At 39.8% G+C, this 12,500-nt stretch overlaps 1 protein-coding gene across 4 annotated transcripts in view; it reads left to right on the forward strand.

Annotated features, from left to right (window-relative positions):
• Positions 1-12,500, forward strand: part of LOC138038706 (uncharacterized) — a 382,223-nt gene that overhangs the window by 337,126 nt on the left and 32,597 nt on the right. The gene's annotated exons all lie outside the window — the stretch shown is intronic.

Below are 12,500 nucleotides of genomic sequence, written 5' to 3' on the forward strand. Positions count from 1 at the left end.
TTTGGAGAAATCGTCAACCACGAGTAGGTAATCTTTCCCTTTGTTATAGAAAATGTCCGTTGCGACTGTCCTCAAGGGTCTCTAAGGGACTTGCTGGAAATCAAGGGCTCTCTCTGGTTGCTTCGTTCATGTTACTGACAGTTACTGACTAAGTCATCAATTGCCGCATTGATACCAGGCCAAAACACTGCTATTCTGGCTCGTGCTCTGCACTTCTCTATTCCCAAATGAGTGGCATGTATGCGCTGTAGGGTTTCAGGTCGCAGGCTGCGAGAAATAATTACGCGGCTCCCTTTAAACATCAACCCCTCATAGCAGCTGATCTCATCTCCGTAGTTCCAGTAAGGCCTAGCTTTCACTAGTGTTTCTTCTTTGGTCCGTGATCAGCCAATCATGACAACTTTGTGCAACTGCTGAACTTCTAGATCCTTTCCGGTCTCTGCTGTCAATGTCTGGAGCTTGGTCTCTGACACGTGTTCAAAACTCCGAAGATTTTTATTTCGAATTCATCAGGTTGATCTGCAACTTCAATAGGTAAGTAAGCTCTGGAGAGCGCATCAGCTAATCGTGGATGCGTTCGCAACCAAAGACAATAACAAGCATCTTTTCGGTTTACGCGTGATTTTGCTTGCTCAGAGTCAGAGCTTTTGAGGCGTAAGCCACAGGGCGGTCGTTCTGGAGAATAACAGCACCCAAACCTTTGGAACTTGCATTCACAGACAGAGTCACTGAACCCTTGGAGTCAAAAAACTTAAGGACTGGGGCAGATGAGATGGCTGTCTTAACGCCTGTAAATGCATCATCTTGAGCTTTTTCCCAAGACCATTCAGCATCTTTCTGGAGAAGCTGGCGCAAAGGGGCGCTTTTCTGAGACGGTGTTTGGAATGAACTTGGACAGGTAGGTTACGACACCCAAGAAACTCTGTAAGTCTTCGCGACTGGCTGGAATCGGCATAGAGTTGATTGCTACAACTTTCTGCGGGTCTGGTTTGATACCATCTGAACTCAAAATATGGCCCACATAACGAACTTCGGATGCACGAAAACAGAAGTCTTCTTTGTTGACAGAATAGATAAATAAATAAATAAACGCGTCTTGTCTCTCACCATATCATCAACTGCCGAGTACTCCCGCGATTTCACCTTGCTTTTCAAACGTGTGACAAACTGGTCTACAGTTTCTGAATTTTTCTGGGATATCTTCTAAAATTGATGCCTTTCGAAGACGACGTTCTTCCTGGGGTTGCAGGACCGCTCAAACTGCTCGAGGACTTTGTCCAGCTTCGGGAAACTGGAATGTGTTGAAAACTTCAATGGCGTCCTCGCCAGCAAAGTTTAGCAATATAGGTATTTTGATCCAATCATCTTTCTTTTCGCTGCCCGAAGCTGTTAAATATATCTGATATTGCTGCTTAAATCTTCTACAATTTTCCGGCGTCCATGTTTCAACTCGCACTTCCGAACACCTTGTCAAGATATTCGGAGTGTACGCACCGAGCCGGTACAAAGTTTAGGACAGATAACTTGCTAAGCATGCGTGCTAAGTCACGCAAGGTTCTAACGTGACACAAAATATCATTTAACAACGTTAAATCTGTAATTGTATTGTTTGGAGAAGTTATTTGAAAAACTTGGGCATTGTGTTTCATTGGGTTTCTAAACACTCAAAAACAATGAAAGAAATCGGCCGTAGGCCGCGTGCTTTCATCTGTTTTCTCGTGTTTGAAAACCCAATAAAAGACTCGCCCTCGTTTTTCAAATTTTTAACATTACTAGTAGTAATTTCGGATTATTGAAGAGCGTTCGACTGTCGCTTTGGAAGCAAAGGAGAAGCTAATTTAAGATAGGGAAAGAAATTCAATCTTATAGAACCGAAGTTTAATGATATGAGCACGTACTTCTTGGGATGGTTTCAATAAGTTCAGAGTGCTATGACTCATGACAGTAACAGGATTGAACTACTTTGCCCTTTGCCCTCGGCGAGACTCTGAATCATAAGTAAGCTGGTGCGTTCTGTTTGATTTAAAAAGGTAAGTTGAGGCCAAAATAACTACGCAAACAGAACATAGAGAACATGCGGTTACTAGTAAACTACTAAACCCAGAAAGATGGAAGAAAATATAAGGCAATTGCGTGGCATCGCCATCGAGGTTGACATGTTGATCATTTACGAGTTTACTTCAACATCTTTTTCACAGAAAGAGTTATTGGTGCTACTTTAATTTCGTCTGAATAAAGTACAGTAATATACACGAGAAAGACTTGCGACTTGACAGTGGTCAATGCTAACAGCTTGGTTAAGTGCTCGTCCTCGAACGTTTACGACAAAAGTTCACTGAAGTTAATGCCAGTCGGGCGGCATTGGTATCTGGATGGTAGACCATTGAGATATACAGTGTACAGCATGTGATTGCCTTTCATAGACACCATATGCATCGTATTGCCTTTTTTTTCAATCGGAAAACTGGCACTTAACGGAATTCTGACCATTCATTAGACAAAAATCTGGCAGTAATCATTGCTTACGAATACGCTTTGATAGATTGCGCTCGCATAATTTTGAGGAAAATTCGTCATTACGAGCATACTTTGAGGGTCTGAACGGGCAACCTCGTTTCCAGGGTCTCTCTTCTCTAAGCCATTATCTAAACGCCCCCTTGTCGAGACCCTGGTTGCAGCTGGTCACGTGGTTCTTAAAATATCGGAGCTTTTCCAAATGTGTGTTAGGGGAGGGGTGGCAGCGTAGGCCTTGTCATCATTCGGCACACATTTGGTTTTTGTGGCCAGACAATCATCGAAACGTTTCACGGCAAAGCCGTGGTCTTATGTGCTACAGATGGAACAGACCAATTTCAATATATTACAAAAGGCATCATCTGGAGGCTCTGGGGAATAAACTCATACAAGTCCTTATATTTATTCCCCAGAGCCTCGAGATGATGTCTTTTGTTTAAGACTGAATTTTAATATATCGAAGGCCGTAATCTTACGTATTACACATGGAATTTGACATGAAAGGCAAAAAGTTGCTGTCTAATCGATCAGGCGGAACAGAAAATAAACTCGCGTCGTTCGAACATCACTTATACCCTGTACTGCAGAAGGACCGGACTCAAACTTACTTGAAAAAGCTCAAGTAAGCAGTCGAATATTAATAGTTTTCGGAGGAAAGAAGGTTTTGTCGTGCAAGAAAGCAAGTGAAACGTTTATCCATGGGAAACAAACATGTTTGGCGATCGATCAGTTGGTGTCATTGTGTGTTGGTGTTAATGTTAAATGTCGACCTCAAATCAAACTGTGTATGAACATGTGCAGCTATTTTATTGATTTTCGTTTGTTAAACAATGTTATTCTTAAATCGCAAGCTTGTACAGCGAGTAGAAAGTTTTGACTTGTTTATTTCAACAACTTCGCGTAAATTGTCCTTGCTATATTTTTACTGCACACAGCTGGTTTGTGTTTACAATACAAATCGTTCTGTAGACAAAACTTTAGCTACTAACGAAATCTTTTTTTGTGTGTGTGACCGTTAAACGCCGTACGACATCGAAGGTCTTATCGGTCACAAGAGCTTTTGTTTTTAGCTTGACCGCTCTTTTGGGAATCTCCTGTGGGAATATAACATTATAACATTTACCTTTTTGAATCTTACATTGTATGGTGACTATTATTTATTTATTTTAAAAATGCCTTGTCAAACAAATGTGAGTTTCGGGATCAAAATATAACGAAAACCATACCCCAGAGGAAAAATGTATGTCAAGGAGTGCCACGTGACCAGCCGCAACTAGGGTCTCTTTCCTCAACGACAAGGGAGGCAGAGAAGAGAAACCCTGGAAACGAGGATGTTGCATGGGGAGGTCCGCATGTCGGTTTTCAGTTAAAATTTAATCACTTTGTCAGTTCTCAATTAAAATTTTCGATCTTTGTCGGCTCTCAGTAAATGTCAGTTTATGAGTAAGAATGCAAGTTAATTATTCATATTCGCTATGTAAACTGCAGTTTAAACTGTATACAAAGTGTACAACTTGAAATAATTATTGTAATTCATGGGCACCCAGCGAAAGTTATTTCCAAAATGCATAATAATAAGCAAAAAACGTACGAGAAAACGCCAATAACACATTTTTGTGAGTTTTTAAAATTTCGCTGGCAGAAAAAGGTGTCCTGCGCTCCCTGGTTGATTATGAGCAAAACTCCAGCTCCCAGCAAGATAGTGAGGATACACGTATGAATAAAGGTAGAGCATGCTCTCTTTTACTTGCAAAGTAAATTAAACGCAGAGCTCGCTTCTGGAGGATTAGAATTTTGTTAAGATTAGCCTTAGAGGTCTGGCCCCAGGCCAGTAGTCCGTAAGAAATGTATGGGTGTATTAAAGAGCGATAAATTTTTAAAAGAATAGAAATTTGTACAAAGTGTCTGAGTCGTGAAATAATGCCGATAGTTTTACTTATTTTAAGCGCCATGTAGTCTACATGAAATTTCCAGGAAAGATTATTGTCAATCATTACACCAAGATACTTGACAAAAGATTTACGTTCAAGTTTCCTCATTGTCAAATACTTTAAGGTGAACATCGATTTTAATCTTTCGTTGGTAAGGATGAAATATTACGAAATTAGATTTATCAATATTGAGACTTAATTTGTTTGCTAACAGCCAGTCACAAACATTGTCTAGTTCTGTGTTTACGATACTTTCTAAGGGTTTCAAATTTAGTTTATCCGCGAAAAGCAAGTTTGTGTTCTCGGCAAACAGCTAGGAAGAAATCAATTTTTTCTTGAAGAGGTTTGGATATCATTGATATGCAAAAGGGATAGTAATGGCCCGAGAACCGAGCCTCGGGATACGCCACAAACTACCTTTTCTTTTTTTTTTGAAATCTTTCCACCTGCTTGCGTTGTCTGGCATCGTGCGGAAAGATACGAACGAAACCATTTGTTGACAATGCCTCGTATCCCATAATGGTGCAGTTTATGCAGCAACATTTCGTGGTCAACAGTATCGAAAGCCTTTTTTTAAGTCAATAAATATACCACGTGAAAAACGTTTCGCGTCCATGTTTTTTGTATTTTGTTAACGATGTCTAAAAGTGCATGTTCAGTGGAGTAACTTTCGCGAAATCCATATTGTGATGAGCACAATATATCATGCTTCGTAACAAATGCTTTCACTCTATTACACATCAATTTCTCGAGCAGTCTGTTAATATTAGAGAGTAGTGAAATTGGCCTATACTTTCCCGCGGCATTCAAGTTCATCACCGCTTTTATAAATAGCCTATCTTAGCGTGCTTCAGTTTGCTGGGAAACATACCGGTTTCAATCGATAAATTCATTATTTTTGCCAGAGATTTGGATAGAACTGTACAGGCGCATTTAAGGATACGTATCGGAAATGAATATAGCCCGTATGCTTTATTAACAGGGAGAAACAAGATCTCATTTCAGATTTCTAACGGCGTAATTGGGTCGAAAACTGAATGATGACAAGGGTGATGGACCTTAGCGGAGGTATTCATGGAACGCTGTCTACACTGTGGTATTGCAGATGCCAGTTTATGCCTAACCGTAGCAAAATGTGTGTTGAGCACATCTGAAATTTCTTGTGCATTTGTTGTCACAACTTTGTTAGCTGGACTTTGTTAGCTGGACATCTGATGAACATTCGTCCTGTGGACATGCCATATTACAAAGCTATATCAACTCTAATGCATGATATGCATTGCAAAACTGCACCTACAAACTTGATAGAGCTTTTTACTAACATTGATTCTGTACACTCCTATAACACTCGATCAGGGAAAGCGGGCAATTTATATGAGAAATTTTCAAGGTTACTCAACAGAGTCAATCCTTCTCGCGGATTTGATGTAAAATATAAAATAAACTTTCTCAATACTTGCACAAAAAGAGGAGATTTTCCTTTAAAAATTGTCTAAAACAATATTACTGCGCTTTTTAGAGCATGAGGATTCTTATGTTGATCTTAATACCCTGATACAAATATTACCTCTTCTAGCTGAATAGAGATATCGTACAGTGTAAAATATAAACGTTTTCATCATACCAGTAATTCAGTGTGTTGAGACTCATTTTCCGTTATTCACTACTTGCAAGGGGTAGATTTTTTCGTTTTATTTTTATTTTCCGTGTCGGTAAAAGTCTTGCCTGTCACTTCCCTGGTAAGTGGTGTCTTTGTGCATAGAGCCTTCTGCGCGTATTTTCTTAGGATCGAGAGGGTAGTGGAAATGCGTAGATTTCTCTGGTGGACACAGTAGAATCATTAACTTAGCCTGCAATGGCGTCGAAAGTCATGTAACGCGAATGGCGTTTTAGTGGATCCTTAAACGAAATATACCCTTATGGAGTTCAATAATGGAAAGTCAGTTGGATAAACTAGGCAGGCGGTGAAAAACAAACACCTGGAATCTTAAAAGCGACGAGTAATGGACTTCGACAACAATCTATCGCCCGTCGAGCTGAAATCAAAATAATAGCAAATATGTTGTTTGCTTCAAAAAAATTGTTCGCTGGAAAAGGTGGCCTTTATGAATTCATCATGTTTTATGATATGCGAGCTTAACTGGATAGTTTTTATGGCAATAGTAAAGCATTTTCTTGTTATTCAAGGAAAAGATTCTTCAGGAAACCTGAAGTACATGGTAATTTGACACGATTGAGTTTCTTGTCTTCACGCACGCAATGAAATAGGAAGAGGTTTTCGCCTCTAAGAATAAATATGTTTGTTTCAATAAATGTTTCGCTGGAAAAGGATTCTGTGGTATTTTCTGCCTTTGTGAATTATAATATCATGTTGTGTATTGAATTTTCGAGCTTAAGGTTGAAATGTAATATGGGAGAATTTTTTTAGTATTGCTCTGTAAGCAGGAAGGGTTCACAGGCCTGTTAGAAGCGTGCTTGAGTTTCAACAAAATGAGCCCCAAAATCAGTGAAAAATTGTGACGCCGATGAATAATAAAGTAGCTGCTATTTCCAAAATGATGGAATTACCTGGTGTTAAATAAAGTCGTACGCGTCTTGGAGAGTAAATTTTGACTTTGCATAAACAGATGGTCAAGCTGAAGAGTTGGGCGATTGTGATCTTTGTTTTGACTTCGCTCATTTTATTGTCAAACTTTATAACACTTGACAGAAAAAGAAACTTACGAAAACACGGTATCTTGCCATCATTTGACACAGATGCTTCACTGTTTGGCGAGCAAACATGCCGCGGTAACTTAATCATGGCTCCCGCTGAATTCCGGCCATGTCACATTCGATTTTGCGATTTATTTGAACGTAGCAAAAATCTCCAAAAATGTTTGTCGCTGATCGTAACTTTTTATATTCTATATTCGCAGTTCAAAATTAATGTTATTTTCATCTCGTAAATATTTTCTTCTCGGTCGCCCGTCCCGGAAACTTCCTTCTGCTCTTTCTTAAAACTGTGTTTCAATAGTTATTTACTTTTGCATCGATATTTGTTTTGCATAAAGCAAGCTAACAAAATCTGTACCTTGCTGAGTTCGCATTTGTTAGCGTTTATAATAATAGTATTTCGGTCCAATGCTTCTGTTTTATGAGGGTATATTGTTTTGGTCTCCCATCCAGAGACTAACCACACCGGATGGGGGGGATTAACTTCAGTGACCTTAATATTACAAAGCTGTTAGATGCTCATAGGGCACGCTTAAACTTGTGGTGAAAAGAAGTTGTGAGGGAACTTGAAAATTATCAACTTGTCAGCCCGGACGCCAATGTTGCTCGCTTCTCTTTTATTTGTTATTCTTCAGAGACTGGAATGCTGTAGTTCAATACCACACAATTCAGTGCCTTCTGAATTTCTGTAACACGTACCACAGGCAACCCAGTGTATGCTTCAGAGAAACATCTCGTAATGTGTGATTTTGAAGATAAGTGTGTTATGACCAACGAGACTCGTCCTTCAAGTTGGTTTAGATATGTTGATGATACCTTTGCCTTGTTTGAAAACAGGAAATCTGCTTCTCAATTTTTACAATACCTCAACTGTCCCCACAACAACAAAATTTATCATCGAATTTGAGGAAAACGGTGAATTTCCATTTTTAGATAATCTTGTTAAACGTTGCCCTGACAACACTTTCATGACTTTATTTACCGAAAGAAAACATTCACTGGTCTCTACACTAAATGGGACTCATTCATTACTCACAAATATAAAGTCAATCTCATTCGTACCCTCGCTTATCGTTGCTTCAGAATTTGCCCTTCGTTTCTTCACTGAATCTACTCTCAGCGACTTGCGACTTGCCCAAAATGGTTACCCTCAAGGAATAATGACATATAATGTCAACAACGTCCTAAACATCTACATCTACATCTACATGTTCCAGCACTCGGCAAAGTCCTATTGACTTGTGGCTGTTTTTGCTTAGGTGGCCTCATGAACGGCTTACAAAGGGGGTGGGGGGGCTTACAAAGCGATTGTCGAACGCACTTTAATAATCTGAGATTACTAGTAGATTATATGTAGTGCATGCTGAACCACGATTTAACTGTGGACCTTGTGAAATTAGGCGCGTCTACGTCTTAATAATGAAGAACTCGTCGAAGCCGTGATTTAGTTTTAAGCCAGGTCTAACCGTGTTGGCTTCATTTAAATGATCGGCCCTGAGTGACCTAAGTTTCAAGCCTTGATTTCAAAAAGACAATTATTTATTTTAATTGGAATTTTCCTATTTAATGGTCCGCCATTATTAACTTTTAAAATCTTGAGAGAGCTGGATCAAGGAAAAAATGACGACAAAGAATGCAATACGTGTTTACGCGGCTGAATTAAGGTGGCTAAAACCAGTTTCAACGCTTCCGATTAACGCTCTTGTTAGAAGGATCGGCACTGCAACGCCGTATCACGTATTAGCAATATTATGGTACCATATGAAACACCGATTATTGCCGAACAAGATGCAGTCATTATTGCGACGTAATGTGTCCCCGTGGCAACGGTCAAGCTCTATAAAAACACCCTTTATTTTGTCTTAAGTTGCTCCTATCTCAAAAACGAACTCAGTGACCCCCATCTTTTATTTCTGGAAAGTAATCAGAAGGGCAAGAATTTTAAAAATTCTGTTCAACGGATTCAGAACCACTTTAATTCTATGTTTACTTTAAAGTTGGCTCTAATTCTGCAGTGCAGATTTTTTTCAACTTTGCAGAAAGTTTCATCTTGGCTTTGTAATCACTTTTCAGCAACAAAAGGGGGGTCGCCGAGTTTGGTTTTGAGATGAGAGAAACTAAAGCCAAAATATAGGGTGTTTTTGCTGGGCTTTCCCGTTGCCAAGGTAACTTATTACGTCATAATAATGACCACATCTTGTTTAGAAATAACCGGTGATTCATGTGGTACCACAACATTGCTGTTACGTGATACAATGTTGTAACGTCATTCGTTCTCAAGAGAGGGTCTTCGGAGCGTTGAGACTGGTTTGAGCCACCGGCTTAATACGCAGCAAGGGAGTTTCGGGCTTTCAGACTTTTAAACTCGTGTTTTGCGTAAATAATCAGGTCTTATAGTATCTACTGACGTTACACAAATCACTTGACTCTGAAGATGACTTCCGCTCAGGTTGTCGAAACGTCAGTCAATGTCATCTCAAACAGTCCTTCTCAGGACTACACTCACCCGGACGATCGTACTTCACTTAATTATGATATGACTCCTTGGTTCAAACCATTTACGATAAATAATCACGTTACGCCCTCGGGCACGCTACGCGGGAATATTTAACAATCATTCCACGAGGGCACGTTGGATATGAGATGATAGATTGCCAACTCGGCGCTACGCGCCTCGCTGTCTGCAGCCATCTTATATCCAACAAGCACGAGTGGAATCACGAATTGTTTTATTAAAAGCGCTCACACGTTATTGATAAATCTTCCCTACTTTATTTTGTAAATACCAGAAAACTGATGGGTGCAGTTACTGATATTTGTAGACTTCATATACCATGATGGCTAAGCCAATCAAAACATTACAATTGCATTATCCAATAATCTAGTGTTTGCTGCGAACCACCAGGCAACACTGATCTTGACAGTCTCCCTGTATGTTAAATAACAGAAAAAAATATCGATTTCTCGATTTTGTGTCTATCTGTATGTCTGTCTGTCTGTCTGTCTGTCTGTCTGTCTGTCTGTCTGTCTGTTTGTCCCGATGATTTTGAGGTCATTCTGTGATCCTCCAAAAAGGGCGTCCACAGCAGAGGGAGCTTCTTTAGAGCCTAGCAAAGGTATCTGGGTGGTTTTTATAGCAAAACATGGCAATCGTAAACGATATTCATGTAAAAAATTATAAAGGTGAGCTTCTGATTCTGTTGCGTAAACATCGTTATCATGTGGTTACATTTCTATTACTTCGGCGTCAACTTGTTTTCCACTGTCAAAATTACCTACTTTTTGCGTAGAATAGCCTTTCAGAATGATGTTCTGCTTTCTGAGATGATACTTTTTCATTCGGAGGCATATTGTGACAAAAAATTTATCACTTCTGTCGACGCGTAAGTTACGTGATCTGTACGGGTCCGCAAATGATCCCAGAACCGCAAATGATCGCGGAACACAAATGATCCCCATTTTGGACCGCAAATGATCCCAAAACAAAAGTAAGGAATGGCATGGAGGGTGGAATGGTCTCGAGAGAGAATTAATGCGAAGAGCGCTTATTTTTTATTAAAATCACTTTAAATCATGGCTCACACAGGTTTCTGTTTCTGTGGTGGTCAGCTAGAAAGCCTTCGCTACTTTGACCACCACACACATTTTATAACCTGTACTGTAATTATTTTATCTTGTAACCATGTGTTGTGACTATACTTTTCTTTCTATGTTAATGTTATGTAAATAGTTGGGATATTCGAACAACTCTGGAAAACACACGCAGGGTTCGAGAAACGAGCCCCTGGTCACGATTAGTTTAGAATTGCGTCCAAGTTAGTTTTTGATGATTGTATCCGATAATTATAACAGCGTGGTAAGAAACAAAATTCAGTCTTTCTGGAATACTATGAATGAGGCAAAAACCTGACATTGTGTGAGCCATGATTAGTGATTTTAATAAAAAATAAGCGCTCTTCACATTAATTCTCTATCCAAACCATTACACGCTCCATGCCATTCCTTACTTTTTTTTCGGGATCATTTGCGGTCCAAAATGGGAATCATTTGTGTTCCGGGATCATGTGCGGTCCTGGTATCACTTGCGGTACAGTTTGGGGATTATTTGCGGTCCTGGGAACATTTGCGGGACCCGTACATATCCGTGACCTGCATTCCTTTCATCACGTCGCTAAAAAAACAATTATAAAATATTCAAAGAAGGTCGATTTCTATGAAATTTAAAAGGGTGATTGCTAAACAGCGGGCAATGAATCTTTGCTAGCAATAAAAATCCCTGTGTTTTGCACGAGAATAATGCGATTTTTGTTTCGTGAGAGATGTGATGTTTGTCTTTGTCCTCGTTGTGCAAATTTTGACAGGGAATATTAAATTACAAAAATTTCTGCTGAAAGAACGTTAAGTAGCATGAATTTTATTTTGAGCATTTATTTGAACATAAAAAATGCAACATTTAGCGAGAACGACTACGAGTACGAGATTTTCTCATAGGACAATAGTGAGCCCGCGCAAACCAGCGTCATTTTGGCGGGAAAAACGTGATGACGTCGTCATTTTAGAACGAGGTTTCGCAAGAATGTCGTCGTGTCAATAACACGGTAGCAGTTTTGGCATTTTTCGATCAGCAAAAGGCTCAGTTACCAGCAATAAGAATAACTGAGCAACCTATGCTGCTAACAAAGGGTAAGATTAATAGTCCGGGTCATAAATTTTCTAAGTATTTTCCCTTTAAAAACAGGCAGTCAAAATCTCGTACTCGTACTCGTTCTCGTATTAGAATCTAAAGGTCCCTAATATTACTCAATACTTCCACATTCACTCGGAGCACTTCACTAGCAAATGCAACAACTAGTTAATAGTTATTATATATGAAGTTTGAAAGGACCAAGGACGGACAACCCCTGGATGACATTTTTCATTGGGAGAAAAACTTTTTATGCCCTGAGCGGGATTTGAACCCTCGTACCTTGTATACAAATTGTCCTCTTCTCTCTCGTCCGCCTGTGAATCATAGTTCTGGTTGATCCAGCGTCATCTAGTTGGGAAAAAACATAGGCCCGGGTTGACCACGTAATTGCCATTCGCTATTCAGATTTACCATGTAACCAGTATGGTTGCTTTGATAGTGTAGTGGTGATCATACCCAACCGGTAATCAGGGGGACGCGGGTTCAAATCCCGCTCAGGGCGTAAACATTTTTCTCCCAATGAAATTGTCGTCCAGGGGTTGTCCGTCCTTGGTCCTTTCAAACTTCATTAATTAACTACATTTCGCCAAGGCTTGGACTGTGAATCCATTTGCGATCCTCCTGGGGGGCAGGGATGCGCTGTTGGCTCGAGA

This window comes from Montipora capricornis, chromosome 2 (assembly GCF_036669925.1).
Source record: "Montipora capricornis isolate CH-2021 chromosome 2, ASM3666992v2, whole genome shotgun sequence".
NCBI classification, from domain to species: Eukaryota; Metazoa; Cnidaria; class Anthozoa; order Scleractinia; family Acroporidae; genus Montipora; species Montipora capricornis.